The sequence below is a fragment of the Drosophila suzukii genome (assembly GCF_043229965.1).
Source record: "Drosophila suzukii chromosome Y unlocalized genomic scaffold, CBGP_Dsuzu_IsoJpt1.0 scf_Y1, whole genome shotgun sequence".
In the NCBI taxonomy this organism is placed as follows: domain Eukaryota; kingdom Metazoa; phylum Arthropoda; class Insecta; order Diptera; family Drosophilidae; genus Drosophila; species Drosophila suzukii.
The window spans coordinates 862,534-879,973 of record NW_027255895.1 but is presented as its reverse complement, the minus strand read 5'-3'; positions in this window follow the sequence as shown (position 1 = coordinate 879,973).

Below are 17,440 nucleotides of genomic sequence, written 5' to 3'. Positions count from 1 at the left end.
TTCTGCTTACACTTGCATTCAGAAATGCATGTACTCGCAAATTGTTTGTGATTGTTTCTGGGCGATTCACTTTTTGTTCATAATATTGGAGTGCAATTTACTTATTATTATTTTATTGTTTCTATTGCCTTTTTGCTGCTTCACTTCACTGTATCTGCTTGGCTTATGCTCCAATGTGAGTCACCACTTTCTCCAGGGCATGATGTTGATCTTTACAACCTTGAGGAGCACTATGACCAGGAGTAGTCCAACGATGAGCTTCATGGTCTTGGTGACATCCTGAATATCATCTTGGTGGTCAACGATCTCTACTGTGTTAATCACATTGGCGGTGCTGCCGGCCACTTTAGACGTTTTGCTACCCATCTCGAGGTCCTTAGGCCATTCACTTGGTTCGCTAGTTCTTTTCGTCCTTCGGGTTTTTGCAGGTTGACTTCCTCCAGATTGTGGTCGATCGCAGGACCGGTTATCGGGACTTTCTCCTGGGTGAAGTTGATCCTAGGGAAACGTCAAGGCATCCTTCTGGACACCAGCCTTCTTCCAGTCGTGGTCTGTGTTAATGGGAGTTGTACTTCTAGACCACTGTCAGGGAGAGATCAGAACAGTTTCTGTCCCTTCTCTATTTGGCTGGGGTCTTTTATACCGGACTAGAGCTTTCGCTAGCTCCCCATATTGGATGAGTTAACTAAGTGTTCCCACCTAGGGATACTGTTTCTCTATTTCCCCTATTTATGGAATCAACGGCCGGTTGGTGCACTTTGCTACCTTACTGGAGTACGGTTACAGCAGGTCGATCGTGGTCGTTGTTCTGGCCACGCGACACCCATGTGCTCCCAAATTGTTTTTGCTGATTTGCCCTTATCAATTGAAGTGTGGTTAGTCATTAAGGCCCCTACCCTCAACTTATCGCATTTGTTTTGCCGGCGTTAATCTTGTATGGCGGAAGGGCGTACGTAACAGGCTCGAAGTGATCGATGCGGCTACGCATGGAATGACTTCGCAAAAGGAATCTTCGTACGACCATCTCTTTAGATCTCCTTCTTCTCCTTTATTCTTTTTTTTTAGGCGCCCATTTACGTTTGGCTTCGACCCACTACATTAACCCAGTCTCAGATGAGCTAGTCGGGCTTATTATTTTATTATTTAATTATTGCACTTTTTATATCCGTTACTCGTAGAGTAAAAGGGTATACTAGATTCGTCGGAAAGTATGTAACAGGCAGAAGGAAGCGTTTCCGACCCCACAAAGTATATATATTCTTGATCAGGATCACTAGCCATGTCCGTCTGTCCGTCTGTCTGTCCGTCCGGATAAACGCTGTGATCTCGGAAACTATGCGAGCTAGGCTTTTGAGATTTGGCGTGCAGATTCCTGAGCTTCTTACGCAGCGCAAGTTTGTTTCAGCAATGTGCCACGCCCACTCCAACGCCCACAAACCGCCGAAAACTGTGGCTCCTACAGTTTTGATGCTAGAATAAAAATTTTAACTGAAATGTATTGTTCTCATCAATACCTATCGATTGACTCAAAAAAAAGTTTGCCACGCCCACTTTAACGCCCACAAACCGCAAAAACCTGTGACACCCACAATTTTCATGCTAGATAAAAAATTTTAACTGAAATGTATTGGTTTCGTCGATACCTATCGATTGATCCAAAAAAAATTTGCAACGCCCACTCTAACGCCCATAACGCTTTAATCTGTATACCGCCGGTAGGTGGCGCATTTAAATCTCGCTTTGTTGCTTGCATATCTCCATTTAGCTGAGTAACGGGTATCTGATAGTCGAGGTACTCGACTATAGCGTTCTTCCTTGTTTATTATGTTATTATTATATATGCTGAAAAAGAAAAGCTTTCCGGCCTCGCCCGGAAACATACATACATACGTATACCTGTAAATAAAAATATGGCTCATAAAAAATATATAATATAGCTTTAATGAAAAATAATATATAAATATACAAAAAAAATCCGAAGTGAGTAAAAGTTAAAAAGTTGAGAATAAAATTGCTGAGTGAGTCAGCTGAAAGGTAAAAAGTTTGCCCATTTCCCGAAGAAAAATATATTAAAAGTATAAGAATTTTTTTTTGTTCTGTTTTGGTTTCTTTTTCTTTTATTTTTATTATTATTTCTTTTTTTTTTGTTTTACTTATTTACTATATATTTATTCTAGTACTAGACATCGTTCTTAAGTTAAGGTTTTCTTATTATAAGCAGGATGTCTTCCCGCGCTAGGACTCCCAGGCGCGGGCTTCTTCTTGCCAATTTTCTGGCGAGGCGGTTCATGCGCCGCCCCACCCTCTGTTGGCTCTCCTGTATCTTGACTATTTGTCTTTGTGTCCGTACAAGTTGCTCCTGTACTTGGAGCAACTGTCTACGCTCGTTTTTCTGGTTTCGGGTCCTTTGCCCGATCTCCTGCTCTACCGTCTAGCGGTTTTGAGGCGCCGAAAGGAGTTGTATCCAGCGCTGCTGGATGTACTCCTCATCGATGTTGATACTGTGGCAGAGCCCGTTCATCCATTCCGTAAGGAATGTTAGATACGAGGCCGTGCTCTCGTACTCCTTCTTAAGCTTGTTAAGCTGGTGAGCAGCTTGAATGGCGTGTTCATATACGCTGAACGTGTTCATCATGTCTGGATAATTTCCCCGGCTGTGGCTTTTATAGCGGAATCAGAGTAGTTCTGATTACGTGTTCACCTCATCAGGTGATCGGGACCTTCTATCAACTCGTGCTATCCCACAGTTCTAAGTTTGTCGCCTTCTGGAGTCGTCGGATTACGTTCAAAGGTTCAGGCGACATAAAGGTCTTTAGCATGGAATACCCCGACACTTTTCCCCACTGCATTGCCCAGCTCATATAGCGCTTTGCCCTTACGCTGGAGTACAACACAGCGAATTCGATTCGGGCCAAGCTTGGCATTATATCCGTCAGCTTTGTTACTCTGCTTGTAGTTTTTCCTATAGACAACTTGTCCTACGGAAAACTGTACGAGCTTGATACGGGTGTTATATGCCTTTTCTGCGCGTTCATGAGTTCGGTTTAATCCTAGAGTCACTTTTTGTCGTTTAAGTTCCATCTTGTCTGGGAGACTTATCTGTGGATCTCCTGCCTGTATTCCCCCCATATTCGTAGAATCGGATAAGCTGTTCCATGGGTAACCATCCGCGTTCCGAACATGGCGTAATATGGTTCCATGCCTATTGACTCGTGTAGGCCATTCCTAAGGGCACACTCTATTCGACTTAGTTGGGTATCCCAATTTCGCTGATCAGTGGCAATTGTTGCTCGCAAAATTTGGAGTACAGATCGGTTTAACCTCTCAGCCGCGTTCGCTTGCGGGGAGTAAAGTCCAGTCTTTACGTGTCGAATACCATAGCGGGTCATTAGCTCGCTAAAAATTTGAGACACAAATTGTTTGCCGTTGTCTGAGTGTACAAACTCGGGGACTCCAAATTGATGGAAAATTTTGGTCTCAAGGAATTTGATGACTTCTGCAGCTACTGCATGTCTCATCGGCTGCAGCCAGACAAACTTGGAAAAATGGTCTAGGCATACAAAAATCACCGAGTTCCCAGCTTTGGTCCTTGGGTATGGTCCCAGAAAGTCGATGAACAACCTTTGGCCAGCCCGCTCCGTAACCCGTTGTTCTCCCATGGGTGGTCGGTCATTTTTGTTGGCGGTCTTGGTTATCTTACAGACCTCGCATTCCTTCACTACTTTTTGGACATCTACAGCCATGCCTGGCCAATAGTAAAACTGTCTCAATTTGGCTAGTGATTTGTGCAACCCCCCATGCCCTGCGGTTATGGCATGATGTGCTCTCCAGACTAAATCAGGACGCAGCTCGGCGGGAACGCAGAGCTTCCATGCTCGGGCTTCATCCACAGCGTCGTTTAGGCAGAATCCCATCCGTTTATATACATAGCCTTCTGATGTTTGAAGGTCTGGACTTTTACCTAAATTTTCGTCCACCGCCTGCACTAGGTTGACATAATCCGATGACTGGAACGCTGTCGAATCGAGGTTGATGTGTATGTCTAGTTCTTCCGCACCGGCCTTCTGTAGTTCGTCCATATGAACTCGTGAGAGAGCATCTGGGACTACATTTAGTGATCCTTTCCTGTGTTCTATGGTGAAGTCAAACGCTTGTAGCTTCAGACTCCATCGCGCAAGTCTGCCTGATAAGTCTTTCTGACTCATCAGCCATTTCAGACTAGCGTGGTCAGTGATCACTTTGAAGGGAATCCCATCTACGTAGGCGCGGAATTTGGTAATGCTGAGGATAGCGGCATAGCATTCCAACTCGGTTATGCTGTAATTCCGCTGTGCTTTGTTCAATTTGGCTGACATATAGGCGATTGGATGTTCTCCGCCCATTGGATGGTAAATGGTTTCTTAAAATCCGGGGTGACGAGTACCCGTGCTGTTGCCATGCTGGTTTTCAAAAGTTCAAACGCCTTCATTGCCTCTTCTGACAATTCAAATTTCTTTATGCGGTCTTTCTTCAAACAGTCATGAAGCGGTGCCGCTGTCTGGGCGTAATTTTGGATGAACCTCCTGTACCAGCCTGTCATTCCCAGGAACCTCCGCATTTGTTTGGCGGAGCTAGGCTGGGGAAATTCCTGGATCGATTGCATTTTCGCGTCATCCGTTCGGATGCATCCTCTTCCAACTACATATCCTAAATATCTTGCCTGGCTGTAGCAAAACTTGCTCTTGTCTACATTAATCGTTAGCTCTGCCCGCTGTAAGCAGGCACTGACCTGGCTCAACATATCCATGTGGGCTTCAAATGTAGGTGAGCAGACCAGTAAGTCTCCAGATACACAAATACATTATCGCGTAGCGCCGCTGGTATAACTTTATCCATTAGTCGGCACATTCGCTGCGCGGCATTGCACAAGCCGAACGGCATGACTGTAAACTGATACAGTGGCCTGCCGGGCACTGTAAACGCGGTTTCCCACTGCTTTTGGTTTCGAGAGGTATTTGCCAAAAGGCGTCTTTTAAAGCAATTGCGGAAATGTAATACGTTTCCTGTAGTCGACTCAACAGACCCTCGATATGTGGTAGTGGATACGCATTTTAAATCGTCCGGGAATTTACTTTACGCGGATCGAGGCAAAGGCGATTTTTCGGCCCTTTTTGCACCAGTGTTACCGGTGAACTCCAGCTACTATTGCTCTCTTCGATCACGCCTAGACCTAACATGCGATCTAGCTCGGCGTACACCAGCTTCTGTTTGGCTGGGGATATCGGGTAATGTCGCTGCTTGACTGGTAGGTCCTCGTTGGTCACTTCAATTATATGTTGCTCTAAGCTGGTCTTTCCTAATCCTTTTTCTAGACAAGACGGGTATGTGTCTATCACTTGCTGCAGCTTACAATGTTGTTCTGGGGTAAGCTGATGTGCGGTATAGGCGGTCTCGGGCTTGAGCGCATTGTTCATGTCTAGGTCGCCGGTCATAAGGTCGAAATCCGGAGTTGTTTCAACGGAGGCAACCTCGCGTCTACCTTTACCGAGGAATGTGAGGTCGAACGTATCCCAGAAATTAATTCCGAAATAAAATCGTTGTGTCAGACCTGGCACTATCAAGAACTCTAGGTCCTTGGTTTCTCCTTCCCATTCCACGGGTAACGTTATGGCTCCGGTTACTTGGGTTTCACCACCGCTGGCTGTGCGTACACATTCTTCACTTAGCTTCCTTATCGGCCTCGTCCGGTTTTTTAAGAAAGCGCGCGCTTCTCTGCCAATACAGTTCGCACTGGCGCCTGTGTCCAGTAAGGCGAGTATCTCTTCTCCATCGACCTTCGTTTTGGCAAAGAAACGGTTGTCATTTTGCACGCTCACTACTGTGTCCCCCACCTTTTGCTTGAGCCGGCGATAGTCTGCTCGGGCATCATATAATTTTAGTATTTTTCGCGTTGTTCGTGTCTCGCTGTCTGCATCTTCCGAGCCATTGAAGATACGTTCACGAGCAAGTTCGTACTCCCTCTCTCGTTGTTCTAGGCTCTTATGAGGGGAGATTTGGTTGAGCTTCCGTGTTTTTACCGGAATGGGTTGGTCCTGGTACGCCCGGCTGTCCCGGTTTTGCCTGACGGACTCCGCGCAAAAGCCGCTGGGTTAGCATCTGCATCCGTCCCGACTTTCTCGCAGAACCTGCAGGTGGCATCGTAGAATTTGATCGGGCAGGATTCTTCCTTCGAAGGATGCTTCCTGTAGAAGTCTGCTCCTTTGCCACACTTATAACACACCAGCGCGTGTAATGGGCCTCGGCATCCTTGTCCATCCTCGTAACGCCCTCGCGTATCTTTCCGCTGCCGGTTGAATTCTTCCACCGTGACCGCGTCCGGCAAGTCCTCCAGTGTCTGGAATTCCTCTATTTCGTTGATTGCAGCTCGGCTGCGCATGTTTCTTCCTGTGCTTCTCAGCCAGCGATCAACTCTGAGACCCTCTCTTTTGAGCTCCGCTAATGAGGTTATTGGGTATGTTAGGAGTAATCCCCCATCTGGGAGTTCATGTTATCCTTTAAGAGCTCAACGAATTCATCTTCAGCGATTTTGTGCTTGAGCTTGAAATGCAGGTTATACATATCCGTTCCATTAATTCTTTGACTTTCATAAGGTCACTTCCGGTAGTGGAAAATGCGCGTCTCATTTCTTGGGTCAATAAGTAGTAGTCAAAGTCGTAATCTTCTGCCTTGTCCTCCATTAGCTGCCAATACCATTTCGTGGCTGCACCTGCCAGCAGAAGATGGATTTCACGAAAGACTTGTTGACGGCTGAGGTCATACAATTCTTTGCAGTCGGTCCACGCGAAATAGGAAACTCTCAACTGTCATGCCGCGTCCGCTTCCATCGAACTTTAGGTTCCATCTGTCTAATCTGACATCTTTTGGTCGCGGTCCTTGGAATGATGAGTTCCGATCGATCTCTGGATGCAGTTGGTGACTCGACTCCCTCTCGTTTGTTCTGAATTGCCTGTGTGATAGGGTGTCCATCCGCCTGGGTGTTCTTAGCCGGTGCATCTGGCTATTGAGAATGTCCTGTGTTACCGGTTCCAGAGGCGGGGTCTCTTGGTATCTCAAAAAGCTGTCCGTTGGATTCGGGACAGTACGGGGCGGCGAAGGCGGTCCCTTCTGTTCGGGTCTCCTGGATGTCGGAGACCGCAATTCCGATATCTGTGCTTTCAGCGCTTCTATCTGGGCACTCATTCCACGCCACATTTCGTTGCTCTGCCTCAAGAGCTCCATCAATCTTTGTTCACGTCGCTCGGCAGCCTCTAAGTTGTCCTCCTCGTGCCTCTGAAATTGGGGAAGCATACTTGATCTCCCCTTCGGCTGTCCTCGGGGTAGATTCTCCCCACCGGCGGCTCCTTCCATTTCAGAATATTGGTCCAGGTTGTTTTTTTCAGACAGGGTATCTACCTGTCCTGGCTGATTCTGTGCGCGCTCCCACGGCTCTCTTTCAGGTGAATCTCCTAGCCTTGGCGCGCTTGCACTGCGGGGTTGGTGATTTTTACCGCGCGTTGTTGCCCGGGTCACTCTTCCGGTGCTGGGTTGGAATAAGACCTTCTTCTTGGCCCCCTTCATTTATACGATTAGTATAAAAGCTTTACGTGATTCTTTCCAAAATACCCGATCAGCGACGTACACGCTGAATAAGTCGACAATAAGAATGTTTATCAACTGGGGGTGCTTCCCTCTGCTTCTCCCTCTGCTTGGTCAAGGGAAACCGCAAAGACTTGAACCAAGCAAACGACCGGACAAATGCCTAGTACGTTGTGGGGCGTCGGCTTTGCGTTTCCTGTCAGTTCCCCCACCCCCATTCTGTCCTGGATCGACAAACGAACAGTAGATCCGCCCCGCAACTGCTAAACGCGTTACCGTATTGCTTGCGCTCCTGCTCTTTCTGGACTGGAACCAATCAAACGACCGGACAAATGCCTAGTACGTCGTGGGGCGTCGGCCAGAAAGCACCTATAAATTGTATTTACGTTAATTTCAACAAATAGTCGGTCGACACTTAGTTGTAGGTATAGTATTATAAAAAGGATAACTCATAGTTCTTGTTTTAAGGAAATTCTGGTAAATTTGTCCATGAACAAAACAGGGAATTTCTAAGGTTACAAATCATTTCAAACGCAGGCCTCTATTCTGCGACAACGTTCTGATTGAGTGGCCACTCAACACTGACAGTCACAGAAGTTGGGGACTTTACGGTTATTAATTTAAAGACAAAAACAAATAAGTAGGTACGCGTATATTTTAAATTATTTAATCTCCCTGCTCTATAAAACAGTCAAATTACCTAAGGCAAAAAGGATGAAAGCTTTGCCATACTTAGGTGCATCCACTCCGATACCGCAGGTATCGAGATTGTGGACCCTGGTAAAATTCCTTAAGGAATATGAAATGTCCTAGCGTTGGGCGCCAATTCTGTTACGTGGGCATATTACTGCCGAGGGAGAGGCGTCCGATGTTCAGGCACCATTTGCCGGTATAAGTTACGTCGTATTCGGGTCGTGGGATCTTGGTAAGCCTCTCTCCTCTCCAACATAACGAGAACATATTACTGCCGAGGGAGAGGCGTCCGATGTTCAGGCACCATTTGCCGGTATAAGTTACGTCGTATTCGGGTCGTGGGATCTTGGTAAGCCTCTCTCCTCTCCAACATAACGAGAATAAATATTAAAAGGGCCTGGAAAAATAATATTAGTCATCAAGTTCGTCAGTCATTAGTCCACACTACCCAACAAGCTTAGCTGTCGCTTGATCGCAATACGATCAGGCTGTGTTTTGGCCTCTTCACACATTCGTGTGCCAATGGATCGTCGCGGGCCGCGCAATACGATCCCCTATTGTCAAGGTTGTCCGTCGAAAGTTATGTCATTGTACTTGCCCTACTCCACACCCCCGTTGTTAGAGTTCTAGCACACCATGGTTTTGAATTCCTTTTCACATTATAAATTTATTAAATAATATTTATGTCGGCGTGTGCCGGTGTTGAATAACATAATATTGGTTAATTCATATAGGGATTAAATTAATTGACAATTATTGTATTAGCGGAAAGTATCGATTTTACCACCTGTGAAGGTGCACACATCAGCAAAATGCTGACTATTCACGACTACAAACGTCGCTCAGAGGGCTCTTGCAATTGTACATACAATTACAAGGCTGATACTCGCCGCTGAAAAATTAACACTTAATTATTATGTATAAAAAAGGTCTAAAAAGAAAGGGATATCTAAATGATTATATATATGAAACAATTATTATATGTGAATATTATATGTTATTACATGTATTCCTAGCAGATTAATTCTTTGTCTTAACTAGGAAAGTATTAACATTGCCCAAAAACAAATTCTTATCCAGACGGGAGAGAACAATGACCGTTGTAACGGTAGAGATAATGATAGCATTTTCGGTCTTATTACAGTGGGCAAGTGGAGAAAAATCTAGACGGGAGGTCTCAATATATAAGTATTCCAATTCATTCATTGTTATTGGTAGGGTCGCTTTTGATAACAAGTATAAAATTCTTACGTTAAATTGTGGATCAGTGTCTATTGTTTTTGCTAAAGCTTCTGATGTAATCATGGCGCACGGATATATATGTATATATGTATGTATAAGAAAAGGAACCGTGTTCCGACAAACTTACCCTCTTTTTAATCCTGGGCGATGAGATCTCGACGCTCCGGATCCTGGGCTTTGGGAGATTTTATAATTGGTTTATATACATATATACGTGCAAGACTTGAAGGCGGTTTACAAAAACAAAACACAAAAATTATGTTACACAAAAAAAATAACACTATCTTTGTATAGATATGTATGTATGCATGCATCGTATGCGAGTTCCACTGCGGCGCACGTCGGTTCCAATGCTCGAGCTGGGGGCTGGTCTGTGCCGCTCCAATTTCTTGTTCAGCGTATGTAATTGGGGGTTCTGTTTACACTTGCATTCAGAAATGCATGTACTCGCAAATTGTTTGTGATTGTTTCTGCGCGATTCACTTTTTGTTCATAATATTGGAGTGCAATTTACTTATTATTATTTTATTGTTTCTATTGCCTTTTTGCTGCTTCACTTCACTGTATCTGCTTGGCTTATGCTCCAATGTGAGTCACCACTTTCTCCAGGGCATGATGTTGGTCGCGGCGTCTCTGAACAGAGCGCTTGTAGATCTTTACAACCTTGAGGAGCACTATGACCAGGAGTAGTCCAACGATGAGCTTCATGGTCTTGTTGACATCCTGAATATCATCTTGGTGGTCAACGATCTCTACTGTGTTAATCACATTGGCGGTGCTGCCGGCCACTTTAGACGTTTTGCTACCCATCTTGGGGTCCTTAGGCCATTCACTTGGTTCGCTAGTTCTTTTCGTCCTTCGGGTTTTTGCAGGTTGACTTCCTCCAGATTGTGGTCGATCGCAGGACCGGTTATCGGGACTTTCTCCTGGGTGAAGTTGATCCTAGGGAAACGTCAAGGCATCCTTCTGGACACCAGCCTTCTTCCAGTCGTGGTCTGTGTTGATGGGAGTTGTACTTCTAGACCACTGTCAGGGAGAGATCAGAACAGTTTCTGTCCCTTCTCTATTTGGCTGGGGTCTTTTATACCGGACTAGAGCTTTCGCTAGCTCCCCATATTGGATGAGTTAACCAAGTGTTCCCACCTAGGGATACTGTTTCTCTGTTTCCCCTATTTATGGAGTCAACGGCCGGTTGGTGCACTTTGCTACCTTACTGGAGTACGGTTACAGCAGGTCGATCGTGGTCGTTGTTCTGGCCACGCGACACCCGTGAGCTGCCGAATTGTTTTTGCTGATTTGCCCTTATCAATTGGAGTTTGGTTAGTCATTAGGGCCCCTACCCTCAACTTAAGGCATTTGTTTTGCCGGGGTTAATCTTGTATGGGGGAAGGGCGTACGTAACAGTACCACGATGCTACTCCTAGGTATTGCCGGAGTTCTTTGACGGTCGATGGCGGTTCCAGTTCGGCGATGGCGGCTACTTTTTCTGGATCTGTTCCTATTCCCTCGCTTGTCACTCGATGTCCCAGGTACAGCAGTTCCTTTTTCAAGAATTGGCATTTTTCTGGATTCAGCCTCAGGCTTGCCTCCTTTAGACGCCGGAACACTTCTCTCAGGTTTCTTTTGTGTTCTTCCAGCGAGCGACCGATCACTATTATGTCATCCTGGTAACCGAATGCGTGAGGTGAAATCTCGGGGCCAATTACTTGGTCCAAAACTCGCTGAAACGTTGCCGATGCCGAGTGAAGTCTGAACGGCATTACCCTCCACTGGAACAGACCTTTGTCTGGTACCGTGAACGCCGTATATTGGCTGCTACTCACTTCTAGTGGGATTTGCCAGTATCCATCCTTCAGGTCCAAACTGCTGATGTTCCGCGCTTCCCTTAGTTGATCCAGGATGTAGTTTATGCGGGGCATTGGGTAGGCATCTTTCACTGACTTCGCGTTGATCTCCCTGAAGTTGACACGCAGTATCCACTTGCCTGCCTTCTTTTTCACCATCACGATGGGGGAGCTGTATGGGCTCTTTGAATGCTCTATGAACCCCATTTGGAGAAGCTCGTCCACCTTTGCGTTGATTTCCCCCTGAATTTTCGGGTTCTTGTGGTGGTATCTCTGCTTGATTGGCTTGTCATCCTTCATTTTGATCTGGTGTTCTGCCATATTCGATGTTCCCGTCATTGTGCTGAAGTCTGCCAGCTCTGCTTCAAGGAACGCTGTAGTATCGTCCAACTCGTTTACTTGTTGAACGAATGCTACTGATAGCTTCTCCTCGAGCCTCGATCCATTGTGTCGGTTCCTGGCTGGTATTATTATCTCGTGTCCATCACACCTTATCTCGGTTCCGACTTGTTTCAGGAAGTTCCATCCCAACACTAATGGATCCACTACTCCGGGTAAAATCAACAGGCTCATGGTCACTTGTTTGTTGCCGAATTTGACCTCCACCTCGAGCTGCGCATCAATTCCGCAACCTAACTTGCCGTCTCGCCTTTGTAATCCTTCCTAGAGCAGCAATATTGTCAGCCAATTCTTCGCTAACGAAGCTTGCCGTTGCTCCGGTGTCGATTGTGGCTTATTAGCTGTTCCCACCAATCATCACTGCTGCGGACAACTGCTGCTCCTCCTCGATTAGCTTGCCCGTTAGTTTGAAGAGGGCGCATTGTGCGATCCCTTCTCGCCTCTCTGCGGCTGAGATCGCTGTTGGCAGCAATCGACGCTCCTGACACCCACCTTGCGCATATCCAGCAAAATAATAGCCGCTGGTTTCGACGTCCTCTAGCCCGGTGTCCGTTCCCACCGCATTTTCGACAGGCCTCCTGACGGTCTGTGATATGGGTGGCATTTTGTGGCCTCTGTGTGTTGCTTGGCGTCCTCCACATGGTATTGTTTGGCTGTCTCTGTTGCTGTGGGGGTGGTGTCCAATGGCCTCCGCGTGGTGCGTCTGTTGCCTGCTGTCGTCTGGCTTGGTGTGGTGGTGACCATTGGTTATTTCCTCGTGAGTCCTGGTTATCTGTCTCCTCGCATCTTCTGCATGTCACCTGCGATGGTGACGCCGTCTTGGTCTTTGAGAACTTGTTCTCCTGTGCAAAAATTTCCCGTTCATTTTCAAGTTCTTCGTACTCATCGGCTAGGATCATTAGCGTATCCAGGTCCGACACTTTGTATGCTCTTAAGAAAATCCGTAGGCTTGGTGTGCAGTTCTCTTTAATGACCCTTAACGTTTCTTTCGTAGAGTAGTTAAGTTTCCTCACCATCGTCTGCATGTCGATCATGTAGTCCTTGAACGACTCGCTGAAGCCTTGCTTCCGTTGCAAGACCTGGTCCGCTAGCCTGGTGAAGAAATCTCTTGGCAGGAAACAGGTGTGGAAGCTTTCTATGAACTCTGCCCAGGTTCTCCATTGCTTGTTGTTGGCGATGAACCACTTCAGCGACCTTCCTTTAAGCAACTCCGGCATCGCCCGAGGGATCGTATCAAGGTCCAAGCCGTACGTGTTGGCGGACCATTCTACCTGCTCCAGGAACTCAAATGGTTTTTCCGCCCCGTCGAACCTGAACGACCATTCGCGGACCTGTTTAGCGACCTGTGCATAGTCTGACTGGCTTGGTCTCGGGGTCAGCGCTGTTGTTTTCGTATCCTGGCTTGACTCTTTCCTGTGGACCTCTTTTTGCATGTTGTCAAAGCTCAGGTGTTCCACCAGGTTGTCCCCTTCATCGCTGCCTCGGGGTCGCTTGTTGCGCCTTAGACTCGCAGAGAGTTCAGCCTTGTGGGCTTAGGGAAGCGTCACCGTTATCAGACAAGGGTGAACAAGCCTTGCTCTCCAGGCCGACGCCTTTCGAGGCAATACCTGTCCCTTGCTCTGTCCCGGACGGTCCCGCTAGGTTCTTGCTCAGATCGCGCTGACAGTCAAGACTGCCGCCAGGAAGGTGTCTAGCAGTTCACTTTGCTTTACGCCTAGCGCAGGCGAACGTTCCACCCGGCTTCACGTCGGCTGGCGTCGCTGTCGATGTCCTCTGCGCTGTCTTCTGACCGGTATCTCGTCGTTCTGGCACTCGGGTAGTTGGGCGGTTGCTGTTCGGGAACTTCGCCGGTAATCGTAGGGCTCTCCAGGCGTCCGCCTCTTGAAACCGCAAATCGATCTACCGCTCGTCCGTCACGCCAGGTTCTGCTTGGTCGGGCAAGGTAAGCTGGGTCGCAGACAACTTTCCTCCCCAAGCTGACGGTTCTTCGTCGTAGGACTCTTTTGTCGGTGGCGAACTTGGCCGTCTCGACATGGAATGCACCAAGTTTAAGCAGGAGGAACGACAACACAGGTACGGAAGCAGCCGGAGCGTTTAAGAGCAGCTCAAAGCTTCTTAGGTCACCAGTCCTGGAAAAACACGCGGGCCAGACATCCCCGCGGGAAGATGATAAGATGCAGGACGCGGCCAAGTGCCAAAGAGTCCCAGGCAGCCCAACCGGTGGGCAAAGAACTGCCTCTGCTAAGAGGCCCAAAGCGGACCAGGAACTCACTGGACCGGAACAGCTCGCGGAGATTGGAGAGCTCCTCGACGAAGTCCTCCACCTCACGAGCGTAATGCAGGTGATCTCCTTCGGCCAAGTTGGAGACTCCCACCAGCAAAAAGAGCACACGGAAACGTAGACTCCTCAATTGAACCGATTCGGCGTTCACGGCGAATCGGTTAAATTGAGGAGTCTACGTCCATTATACAGAGACACTCAGACGGCAGTGGTTGGACTGCCCAGCAAAGACGCAGAAGCGGTTCTCGGTAAGGGTAAAATCAAGCTAGGATGGTCTATCTGCAAAGTGAAGGAGAGGGACTCGAAGCCCAGGTGCTACAAGTGCCTGGAGATTGCGCACATTGCTGTAAGGTGCCATAGCAAAGTGGACAGAAGCGGGTGCTGCATTAAGTGCGGCAAGACGGGGCTCAAAATCGATCAACGTCCCAACGAGAGCGAATGCTTTTCATGCACCGAAAGAGGACCAAAGTTGAGGAACCACCAAGCAGGAAGAGCCGTAGCCAAACCCCGCGAATGGAAGTGATTCAGATAAACCTGAATCACTGCCGGGCTGCGAAGGACCTATTCCTGCAGTCAGTGACGGAATGTAAGGCGGATCTGGCTGTCATCAGTGAACCTTACAAAGTCAAAGACGACGGCGACTGGATAACGGACACATCGGGCAAGACCGCGATATGGCTGTGCAAAAGAAACGGTAAATCTTTTCTGGACGTGCATAAGTGCTCGTAAGAAACCTGGTACTATCTCGTATAGGCGAAATGCGGGTCTACAGCTGCTATCTAGCACCTAGCCTCTCCACGACGGGCTTTAGCCATGCACTGGACTCGATCGCCTTCGACGCAAGGGGCCGTTACCCCACTATCATCGCAGGCGACTTCAACGCGTGGGCCGAAGAATGGGGGTGCCCCACCAGCAACATAAGGGTCGAACCCTACTCAATGCCTTTGCAACGCTAGACGTTGCGCTGCTAAACGAAGGGTGATAGACACCAGTCTGTCTTACAAAGAGCACCTGAAGTATGCCAACAAAAAGGCCGCACCGACCGCCAGATCGCTCGCGTGGATTCTCCTGAAAACGAGGGGCCCAAAGCAGGAACGGAGGAAACTTATAGCGAGCGTCGTTACGTCCCAATGCCGCCCCGGTATGGGCTAAAGTCTACACGACGCCCATAAGTGGCGTGGCTCGCACGCACAGACTCTAAGCCACAAGGATTTCCTGTGCATTCAGACGGCCCGCGAGAGAGAGATCCATCTCTCGGTGCCAGGAGAGGTGGGTTTCCGCAACCTCTGGACGCTGGACCCACGCTCTCATTCCCGTCTTGAGTCTTTGGCGGAGGCACGGGCAGGTGGAATTCTACCTGACCCAGAACCTGAGTGGTCACGGATGCTTCCGGTCGTACCTGACGATACCAGGGACGGAATCCCATCCTGCGGCTCTGGAATCGAGGAGGACGCGCGCCGCGTCCTATTCGAGTGCGTGCGGTCCATAGAGGAGACGACTGCCCAGGAAACAGCCACCGGTGTCAGCACTAGCCCCAGCACGCTGGTGCCAACCATGCTAAGAGGCCAAATGGAGTGGGACGCGACGGCCAAATTCGCCGCGTCTGTAAAGCGAAAACTCAGGATAGCAGAGAGTTAGAGGAGAGGCCTGGACACGTAGGCTGCCGCGGTTCTGCAAAGCATTGCTTTGCGGCCGTACCGCACAACTTCTGCAGTTTACGCCCATTTATTTTTCTAAATGTATATTTGTTAGTAGTAGTAATAAAGTAAAAGAGGAATACAAAAAGTAATAAACTTGATTCCTGATTTTAAACTCAAACTGAGCAGCAGCATTCTTTATTATACCCGTTACTCGTAGAGTAAAAGGGTATACTAGATTCGTCGGAAAGTACGTAGCAGGCATTTCGGCCAAAGAGCTAGTGAGATGGCTCTGAGGGCGCCGAGCTGAAGGCTACCGAACGGGTCGCAGGTTGCGGATAGCGAGCGCCCTGGTTCTCCAGGGTAGCTACGAATAAGCGTGGAAGTTGGACACGGCCCGGCTACCGCCAAGCCCCCAACACGAAGCGCAAATAAGTAGCCCCGGACAGTCAGCGAATATCTGCGCCGTAGCAGTACCGACGTCGCGCTTGTGCTGCCGCCTCCGACAAATAGCTCACACACACCCCTTCCCACACTCTTTGAACCTACCTCTTTCCCACCCACACAACTCATCTCACCCCGGGCTGGACTAAGGTGTCACTCGTACCGTGCCGAGAGTCAATCTGGCTGGGAGCCCGAGTCATCAAATAACTCAATCTCAAACGGTGAGCTCAGGCAAGTGGCGACCGCCTGTTCTAAGTCAGCCTTACCCGGGTACGGCGGATCTCTGCCCGGGTGGACCTGTCCTTTCTCCGCAGCTCGTGGGATTTAACATGGAGAACTTAACAAATAATAAAGAAAAAGACTGCACAAGACGAGAGCCCGACACTCTTATAAAGTCGGAAGTCGTAACCAACGACGAAAGAAAGAGCAAGATCACGGCTCTGACTACCCCAGTCCACGTGACGTCGACCCCTGCCAAGGCCAGCGAACAACGCAGCCGGCTAAGCCCAACTCGCCATAGCGACAACCCCAAGCCTCCCACCAGCGTAGGTGTGGCTAACCAGCCACTCCAACCTGAGGACATAGCCTGGGCGAAGGCAGTTATCCCAGATTTCGACATCGCTATGACTACCAGCAACAAGCGAGAGAGGTCGATGGAGTCAGCTCAACCAGCGAGCAAGAAGGCCAAAGTAACCAACCGCTGCACATGGTCGAGATCCTTTGCGGAAGTGGTAAAGGATCGGAAGATCATTGGAGTCATCGACCAGAGCGGAGGAAGGAAACCATTGGGGTCTGGTTAGACGGGCCCTTGCGACAGTGGCCTTGAAAGTGCTGGACGAGAACCCAGGACCGCCACCCGATTGCACAGATGCAGGGTGGTACCAGGGCAACGTAAAGTTGATCGCCTGCGAAGACGAGAGATCGGCAGCACTCTACAAGGCTGCAATTGACAAAGTCGGCGAGGTCTACCCCGGGGCCAAGCTGGCAGTTTGTGAGGCTGCAGACATCCCGTCTCGACCGAGAGCGAGGGTGTGGCTGCCGTCGGAACCATCGAACCCAGAGGCTATACTCAGCCTGCTGACCAGGTTCAACCCAAAACTTCCAACAGACGGTTGGAAGGTGGTCAAGGTGGAGAAAATCGAGCGAGTCACCATGATCGTGGTTATCCTCCTAAACCAGGCCTGCTTGGAACCCCTCGCAGCCCGACAGCACAGAGTGAACTACGGGTTCGACAAGGTGCAGCTTCGTATTTATGACACCGATAAAACAGCGGCAGACAACCTGGC